Source organism: Centruroides sculpturatus, unplaced genomic scaffold (genome assembly GCF_000671375.1).
Source record: "Centruroides sculpturatus isolate CEXI.00-Female unplaced genomic scaffold, Cexi_2.0 scaffold859, whole genome shotgun sequence".
NCBI lineage: Eukaryota > Metazoa > Arthropoda > Arachnida > Scorpiones > Buthidae > Centruroides > Centruroides sculpturatus.
In genome coordinates this window covers 297,848-307,713 of record NW_019385221.1, presented here as the reverse complement: position 1 = coordinate 307,713, position 9,866 = coordinate 297,848, and the positions used below count along the sequence as shown (strand labels likewise).

General features: G+C 25.5%; 1 long non-coding RNA gene across 1 annotated transcript in view; it reads left to right on the top strand.

Annotated features, from left to right (window-relative positions):
• LOC111636346 overlaps positions 1 to 9,218 on the top strand; it is a 14,041-nt gene extending 4,823 nt beyond the window's left edge. Inside the window, exons 2-3 of the long non-coding RNA XR_002758522.1 lie at positions 7,907 to 7,989; positions 9,085 to 9,218. This is a non-coding gene — a long non-coding RNA (uncharacterized LOC111636346). The remainder of the gene's footprint in view (positions 1 to 7,906; positions 7,990 to 9,084) is intronic.
• Positions 9,219 to 9,866: the final 648 nt, after the last annotated feature.

Below are 9,866 nucleotides of genomic sequence, written 5' to 3'. Positions count from 1 at the left end.
TCGTTCGACTTTACGAACATACCCAATGTTAACTTTACATTCCAAAGATAAAGTTTTTCTTTTCTTGTTTGATGCAGAAGAATTAGTTCTACTTCGTTTGGATGACATAGTAAAGTCTCTCGAGTCTCCGTAGATATAACAAGCACAGAAATAAATAACACAAAATAAATTGTAGCTATGTGTCGATTCCGCGCGACACATCCGAACATGTAAACTGAACAATAGTGTGGGGAAGTGAGTAATCAAGGGTTGCGTAGCGCTCAAACAAAAGACGAATCGACGATATTTGAAAATCGCGTAACTCCGGGTTCGCGTAAGTCGGGGTAGCGTAAGTCGGGGTATTACTGTATACAATTTTTTTTATTTTATTTTATATTAAATGTGTTTATGTCATTGTTGTACAAGAATTTTCTAGACGTCAGTTCGAANCGCGTAAGTCGGGGTAGCGTAAGTCGGGGTATTACTGTATACAATTTTTTTTATTTTATTTTATATTAAATGTGTTTATGTCATTGTTGTACAAGAATTTTCTAGACGTCAGTTCGAATTAATATTAGTTACATCTTAATTCTATAGTCGATTAATATAACTTAATCAAATTAATTAATCTTTAATTACAAAATAAATCTAAATATTTTCCTTAAGTACAGAAAAATATAAAGATTCACATGGCCGTCCCATCTGCTAAACTAATAAAAACTAAAATTATGTCTTATGTAATGTTTAACTGAAATATGGTTTATTTACAGGATAAAAAATATTTTATTTATATTTGATATGAAGATAAAAGTATTTACTTTATTAAAAACTAATTAAAGATTTAAGGACTAACCATAATATAATCAATATGGATGGAATAAATAATACTATAATCTGAAAAACTATATATCCAAACTGGATTTAAAACCAGATTCCTTCGTAACACCGAAATACTTAAATACAATTCTTTGTTTCAATATAAAATTATTTTATCTAAATAGAAGTGAAGTGCAAATTTAAAAGACTGTTACGGGATGTGACACCCAAACTGCATTTTTTGTAGCTGTTATCAATAATTGCTAAATTCATTGAGATTCAATTTTAAAATGTTGCAGACTTACAAATTTTCACTGTCGTCCGTCTGTCCGCCCGCCTGTCTTTCCTTAATCACCAGAAAGAAGTTAGAAGATGAAATACGAGATCAGATATCAAAACTTTCGAAACAGGCCACCTCGATTAACTGTACAAGAACTTCCAATGAGAACTGAAATTACGTTATTGCAATTCCAAGTTACCCCTGAGAGTAATTAACCATTTTTTTAAATAGAAAAACACTCCCTGCAGCTATATTAATCATTTTAGAAGCCACGAATTTTCACACGTGCAGTCTACATTGTTTACAATCTAGATGACCTAAAGAACAGCTGATAGCAGTTTTCCCGGGTCGTTTACATGTATGCCTCAGGGAAAGACTTGTTTAAAGCAGGAGTAGATTTAGTTTACCGCATCTTTTCAAATATAACACAAAATTTCCGATTTTTATGCTATTAAAATACAGGGTGACCGAAAAAAAGGTATGGGAAAAATTCTACTGAATATAAAACAAAAAAAAAAGAAAAACAAAAACCTGCTGATGCCATAGAAAACATCCAATAGCCTTTAAAAATTTTACCGATGTCAAATTGGTCAAATAGAAGTTTAGAACGATTCTATTAATTTGATTTAAAAAGAACTCTCATAAAAAACAATAGCGCAATTATTTAGCTAATTAATAAAACGTTATAAAATAATTTTTGCGGCAAAAATAATTCGAAAAATTGGCATAGGTCATAGATAACAATGTATATGTACTGGTCCATTCATTTTTGGAAAAGTTAAATTAATAGATGATCGGCACGACTCTATTGTTAAAGGAAAAGTATGATGTACTGTACAGAGAAAGCCACTACTCATCTGAGGCGGACAGCATATATTTTAAATGAAATAAATCAAAAATATGACTAAAAATTGCAGCTCGACATTGTGACGATATCGCAATAAATAATTGCTCGTTCCTATTTGTCTCCAACGTTTTATTTGTATGATAAGTCCGTTAAAAAGCGACATAATAAGCTTTATATTCTTTAAGAAGTAAATAAAACAGAACAAGAAGCTAGAATATCAACAGGAAAGTTAGTATGTTCATTTTAAATAATAGAAAAATAATTTAATATACTGTAATTAGATTGAGCAAACATGAATTTTTAAAATTAGATGGCAATTTTCGACGCCATTAATTTATACTTCGGAAAATCATTAATTTCTCTCACTAATAAATTTAATATTTATAAAGTAATATGAAGGAACTATGTTAAAGTTCTATTGTAAATTCGTTTTCAAAATACAAAATTAAAATTTGTATAATAATTAGTTTTTAATAAAGGTTCTGAAATCACTATTTAATTTACTATTTAATATAGACGTTTATAATGTCAATTTTAACTGCTGTTTTGTTTGTGTGAAAAAGAAACACATCTTTTCGCACATCTTAATAAAATGCACATAAATTATGGTTAAAATTTACGTATTATCATTGTTAAAAATATGTTATTTTATTCTTCTCTGAAATGTAATGAAGGCAATTTATAATATACAAAAAACATAACTTATATCTTAAAAATTGCAATGCAATTTTGTTGGGTTGCAATTTCAAAAAAATTGACGATCGATAATCTCACTGTCTGTCCTTCCTCAATCTCGAGAACAGAGTTAAATAAATGAAAGAGGAGTCCAGATATGAAAAGAATTGGGGCGGGAGGACCAGAACTAAAAGTCACGTTATTTCAATTTAAATATTCTCCCCTGAAAGGAGTTAGATGATCGGCGCGAATCTGTTGTTAGCAGTAAAAGTGGGGGAAGATATTACTAATTTGAAGTAGAGAGCATATGTTTTAACTTAAAAAATTAAAAATATGATTAGAAATTGTAGACCGACATTGTGACGATGTCACAATAAATAATTGCTCGTATTGTATTGTATTAATTTTGAGTTTTGTATTTAANTTTTGGAGACATCATTAATATAAATATAATTTTTATGGCCATTAAATAATAAATGGTTTTTAGTAGGTCTGCTGCTCGTTTAAACTCAATGGTTTATGCAATACCCGCTATTAGTCTAGATTCAACCAATCTTGTCGCAACACGAGTCGGCAATGACGTTTTACTGAATTATACAAGTGTCTTTTAGCGTGTTTATACAAATACGGTTGCAATGTTTTCACCATCATATAGGAATCTGAACTATATGAACTTGTTTTATAGGGGAGTCTACTGTATTTTTCAGCATTTGTTTGATAAGAAAATATACAAAAACACCTTAATATTAGAATTTAAAAAAAAAACATTAAAAATTTAATGTCCTTCTCCAGTTTCATTTGAAATTCTTATAAACAGTGAATAATGAAAAGTCAAGAAGAAACCAATTCTTTTTCCTTAATTTTTCTTAAATTGTTATTTGATTTCTTTAATTTTGTATTATTTGATACATTGTAAATTTTACATTGCTGGATTTTTACAGTATTGATACTTTTTCATTAGTAAAAATGCCAAATGAAGCAAAATTCTTAATTTTGGAAATGCATTGATTTCTTCAAAATGTCATTTGTTTTTTTATTTACTCGGAAAGTAAATTTAATTTTGTAAAACTACATAAATTTTACAATAAAAATGGACATTCCGATATTTATTTATTAATGTTGCAGTTAAAGGTCAGGAAGAAAAAAAAATAAATATGTAAATAAATTACAAATTTAATGAAGTATTTGTATAAAACATTAACTTACTCGTAAAATATGAAAGTAATATTTTAAAATGTTAATATATAAAATGTCACTTAAAGTAGCGAATCTTTAAAAAGGTTTGATAAAATAAATTTACGTTTTAATTAATATAGAACGTTCTGCAAAATTCTAGTATTAAAATTGAAAATATTTAGATTTGTTAAATATATTAAATAACATGATAATGAAACTAATAAGATAGAAATTATCCTACTAATTTCTATGCAGGTCGGCCGTAGCAAATATGTAACTGTATAGGAATCACAAACACAAAAATGAAATTAGGAATTAACCGGTTAAAATAAAAACGAAAATTCTAAAAAATTGCTAAAAATTTTTTTTATTCTTGAATCATTCAAAAATTAAGCGAGTTTTCTGTTCCGCTTCAAAAACAATTTCACTTCTTCCTGCATCTTCTCTCTGTTTCCTCTTAGTTTTTAACGGAGCAGTTCTTACAGCAGTCTTCCGTCGATTAAAAATTTATAAAATTTATATGTCGCTAATTTTAAACACGAACAATAGTATTATTCTATCGTCTTCTGTCCTTTGTCTTATTTTCAATGTTTTGTGTTAGCGCATGTTTCCCAAAAAGATTTATCACACTGGATTAAAAACAGAATAGAATGACCTTGAGACACAATTTGCAAAATAATTCAATGCATTTATTTTACGATATTCATTTCGGACATAACAGGTCTATCTCCAGTCATAATATATATATTCTTTTTTAGGATTTGTGGATACAGTATATGCATACACATTGTTACTTTCTTAAGAAGAACTTCACATGTATATACATAAGACAAAACTTCACTAAATAAAAACATTTTAATCAGGACATAAACTTGAACGAAAAATTTTTGTACAAATCAATACAACCTACAGTTAATGAAAACAAGTTGATGAATTCGCAGTATAATAATAGTTTAACTATAAATAGTCTTATCACCAACATATTTTCATTTGAGTAGTTCAAAGTCTTGTTTCTTTCAATATTTAAAAAATTACATTATTACTATTTTTACTATATTTACGTTTTATTTTAATAACGAATTTAACATTATTTCTAGCATCTCTACTACATAAAATCTCATAGAATTTTAAAAAATATTTAAATTTTAACACGAAAAAATTTTATAGTAATTAAAATTAATTTTATGAAAATTTCTAAAATGTGATAATAAAAAGTAAGCCTATTATATTTATATAAATTATTATTAAAAATATAAATGTAAATATTGATACTTTACTGTGTGTGATATGTTAAACTACAATTAAATACAGAATTATGTACATTTTTGTTGCTTTAAATTATGCAAAATTATGTTTTTTTATGATGTTTACTCATATTTATTAGAAATATTTTATACAATAAAAAAACAAATTGTTAACAATTAGTATTTCATATTACATTCCTTACTTATAACATATTATTTGTTTTTTTACATTTTTTAGATTAAAGAGCAAATTAAAAACTATAGCCTTTTCTACACGGTAGTTTTATTACTTTTAAATGTTAAACGCTAAGAATTTAGAAATAAAATTAACAACTATGTAAAACACTTTTAATCATCTTATTTACTTGTTTTATTTTAATTATGTATAATATTTGTATATGCTGTATATTAAAGTATAATGTATTCACAAACAACATTTTTAAATATGATGAAATATGAAATTTAATAAAATAAAATAAAGTTTAGTTTTCGTTAAAATTCTGTTACTGGTATTTAAAGGTTTTGTATTTATTTGATTGATTCAGCAATTTGAAAATGTGATAGTTATAATATAAAATGTATTCACATTTAATATTTTAATTACTTTCCATACCTTACATTATAGAATTGTTTCTTTAACTGAATAAAGAAATATAACCATTGATCTTCTTAGAGATTATTTTTCTTAAATTTAATTAGGAAAGTAACATTATATTCTTTCAAAAATTTTCGTCAAGCTATTGCATAACTGCCATAACACATTACCTAACAGCTGCAAATAATGTTGAATGAGGAAAAAAGAAAAAAAAAATTGAGAAACTACTTATTGTGCTATTGTTCAAGATGAAAATAATAGCGAGACGGGAGCCAATTTACTAAAAAAACTTTGGAAACAGTGGAACGATTTTTGAAGTTGGTGAGTATACTGGAGATTTTTTATCCACTAATTTTTATTGTGGATATTTTTCTTGTGTTTTTTTCCTGTTAGAGGATTTTGAAAGTGAACCATATATTTTCTCGTGGAAGTTTCTATGTTTAATCAGAGAATTGATAGGCAACGATTTTTCTTTCATTCACAAGATAAACAGTTTCACAACAGTCGTTATTCACATTTTCTGTCTTTAAGTAAACGAATGTATAAAATTGTGTTAAGTTTCGAAACTCAATGCAATTTTATACATTCGTTTATTTAATTCGACAGCTTATAAAAATTTATTTTATAAGCTCTCAAAAACTAAAGATCTACATTTAATACATAGTAAAACGGAGAGAGTTCATTAATTATCTGTAATTATTCATTTAATTTATACGTGTTAAATTAGATTATTGCATATTTAACATAAATTTAAATGATAAAAATTAAAATATTACCTAACTAAATGTTTAATGTGAATCATACCTTTATTTCGATTATTTTTAAGATTATTGATATTTAACAAATATGTCGATCTTAAAATTAAATTGAAAGTATTTATTAAAACTGAAGACAAAGTCTGTCGAAACACTTACTTTTTAATTAACTTTCATATCACGGAATATATCCTTTGACTACCTGACCTTTCCTTTTAGGCTAATGTTAGCACCACCAAGAGCTTAAGAGGAAAATTTAATTCGTCATAACATATATTTCGGAACATGAAAGTGAATTTAGACTGGCTGTTTTGAAGGTCTTTAACTTCAATTTTAATTAATATAAAAATCATCCGGAGAATTTTATAATCAAAGTGTTCGTACATTACTTTTCAATGATATTTTCTCAGTAATAAAATATTCAAAAGGTATTAAATTTTTCTTTGATTAATATTAATTTATAACTTTATTCTTTACAAACAGATAAACACTGTTAGTATATGACAGCATTGAATTGCTTAAAAGAAATCTGATGTTCCAAATANCTGATGTCTTAATTTCCTGGGCAAGTTCTGTGTAATTGCTGATTTTTTTTCAGTGTATGTGTTTTGTACATTGTGAGTGTTTAGAATGGCTATGTCTATAATGTATGTGATTTTATTGTATTTGTCAATGAGTGTTATTATTATTATTTAGTTTTATTCTTATGCACAATAAACAAGGAAAGCTTTTTTATAAAAATGCTTTCCTTGTTTATTGTGCATAAGAAAAAATATAAAAGCCAGTACTGTATTTCAATTTTTATTATTAATTTTGAATTACTCTGAAATTATTTGATCAGTTTTGAGATGATATCTGTTTGTTAGTAGCTGTTATATCTGTCATAAAATGACTTAAATTTACTAAAATGGGATTTATGACATATAGACCTGCCGTATATATGGTTATAGTCATAACATATAGTCTGTGTACAATTTAAAAAGTATGTAACTTTATTAGTATTTGTGTTAGAGAAATTATGTAGAATGTATTGGAAATAAGAAAATCTATATATTTTTTTATTGTTTTACTTTATTAAGTTTACCATCATTAGTAATACAAAGGGTAATACGATTTTGTAGTTCTCTAAAGTTTCGAAAAATTGTTAAATTATTGCATTGAAGAGTAACTAAATAATTTTATTTAATTAAAACTAAGTACATTAAGCTTTCTAATACTTTTTACAGATTTAAATTACATAAATTAATAGTAAATCATTACTATTTACAGCCTACAACTGTTCGACATGAATAGACAATTTCTTATGTTTTTAACGTCAACAATTTGTTTTGTTCTTGCTTACTTTAGATAATAGTAACTTAATTAAATAATCAATAATTATTTATAAAATTATAAATTTTAGTGGAATAAGTTTTGATGTTTTGTAACATTTTCAAATCTTTGAACAAAGATTACTGATGGAATATAAAAAACGACTGTTGCTCGGAGGTGGCTGTTGTTTGAGGGATATTTTTTGATAAATTTTTTTTTTCCGAAAAGTTCTTGAAAAAATTAGCCTCTGTTTAGAGGTAACCGTTGTAGGAAGATGAAATTTATTGGATGTTTTGAAATTAGTTTCATTTGTAAGTATTTTATTTAGTCTACTTTTATTTTTAACACATCCCAAAAATACCATACAGAATATGCAAAGATATAGAGATTGGATAAAATGATGCATAGACCTATAAAAATCTCTTATTTCAAGTGAAAACAAATTTAGGATTTTTGTTTCTCCTTCTTATAAAGATATGAAATATACTTTATAAGATTAGGGTTTGGAAGAAAAAGTATAGTATTTTATGAAATAAGCTTTAAGAAAGTAAATCTCGATAAAATTTTTAAAGTAAACCGTTTCAGCTGTTATTAGCCTATATATATTGTATAATTATTCACTTCGAAGTGAAACATATAAATGCTGCTCTTTTACATAAAAACTGTATACATTAAACAGATCGTCAAAGAGTGTAAATGAGAATTTCTGAAAAAATTGAAAAAAATGACATTTTAATTTTCAAAGGATTGCTTGTACTGTACAGTATGTCATAATTATATTCAGAACTTTTGCCGTTGAAAGATTAAGAAAATTAATGTAAATAGGCCTAATTTTTTCTATTTACATTAATCATCTTAATCTTTCAACGGAAAAATTTCTGAATATAATTTTAATGTACAAAAACAATCATTCGAAGATTAAAATGTCAAAGTTTTCAATAATGAATTCTTCTATTAAAATATGCCTAATAAAAATAGAAAAAAAATTAACATATTCAATTCTTTATCTAATTAATTTATATTTTTAACTATTATTTAAATTTTTAACTATTATTTAAATTTTATCAACTATTTTTGTCATACCACATATAAAATTTGATAAACTAGTATTTTTTCTTTTCTTAAATTCATAATTTTTAAATTTCATTTTCGTAAGAAGGATTATTTAATTTTCCTTATTTGTATAATCGCATTTTTACAATTCTATATTTTATATTTTATCTTTATTGTATTAACAAATAATGTATTTTAGATATTATAATAAAATCCGTTGTGCACGTAAAGAAAAGAAGATATGTTATTTTCGTTTCTTAGCTACACACATTATTTATATATCCAGTTAAAATAATTATATTCTATTATTATTTATTCATAAAAATTAAAACTGAAACTAGTATTTTTGGCAGTATAAGTTTATGAAAAAAAAGCAAGCGCTGGACTCTCCTGGTACTCAAACTGAAGGTTAAGGAAACCAGAAAGGAAGTCTAATAATTTTCAATTATACTATGAAATAAAATTTAAATAATAAAAATGTTAAAGGACTAATTTTGCTCAATTATGATAAATTTCTCGATATAAAAATGTATACTGTATTTAAATAAATTTAATAAACTTTCTGATACTAGCCAAAGGTTAGTGTTGTGAAAATTTATTTAAAAAATAATTTATATATTATTAATTATTGTAAGAAAGCAAAAGGCTTTATTTTGAGGGTAGAGAGAGTTTTTAAAACTTGTAAATAACGAGTAAAATTTTTATTAAGTATGACCTACTGGACATGTTAGAATTGACCACCTTCTCTCTCCTTACTCCTTTGACCATTAATTACCAAAATGTAAGGGCATCAATGCACCACATATAAAAATAAACCTGTCAAGTTTCAACATTTTTGATTCATCTAGTCCTGAGATACATGGTGTCCATAAAGTCTGTGTTCAATTTAAAAAATTTATAACTTTATTAGTATTTGTGATTGAGAAAGTATGTAGAATGCATTGGAAATAAGAAAATCTATGTTTATTTATTGTTTTATGTATTTTATTAAGTTTCCACGTGTCCACCATTATTAGTAATACAAAGGGTAATACGATTTTATAGTTTTCTAAAAACATTTGCCAATTGATTTCCAGTAATGCCTGAAATCACATTAGTTATTTCAGCTTTCAAGTCTTTTAACGATCTAGGTTTC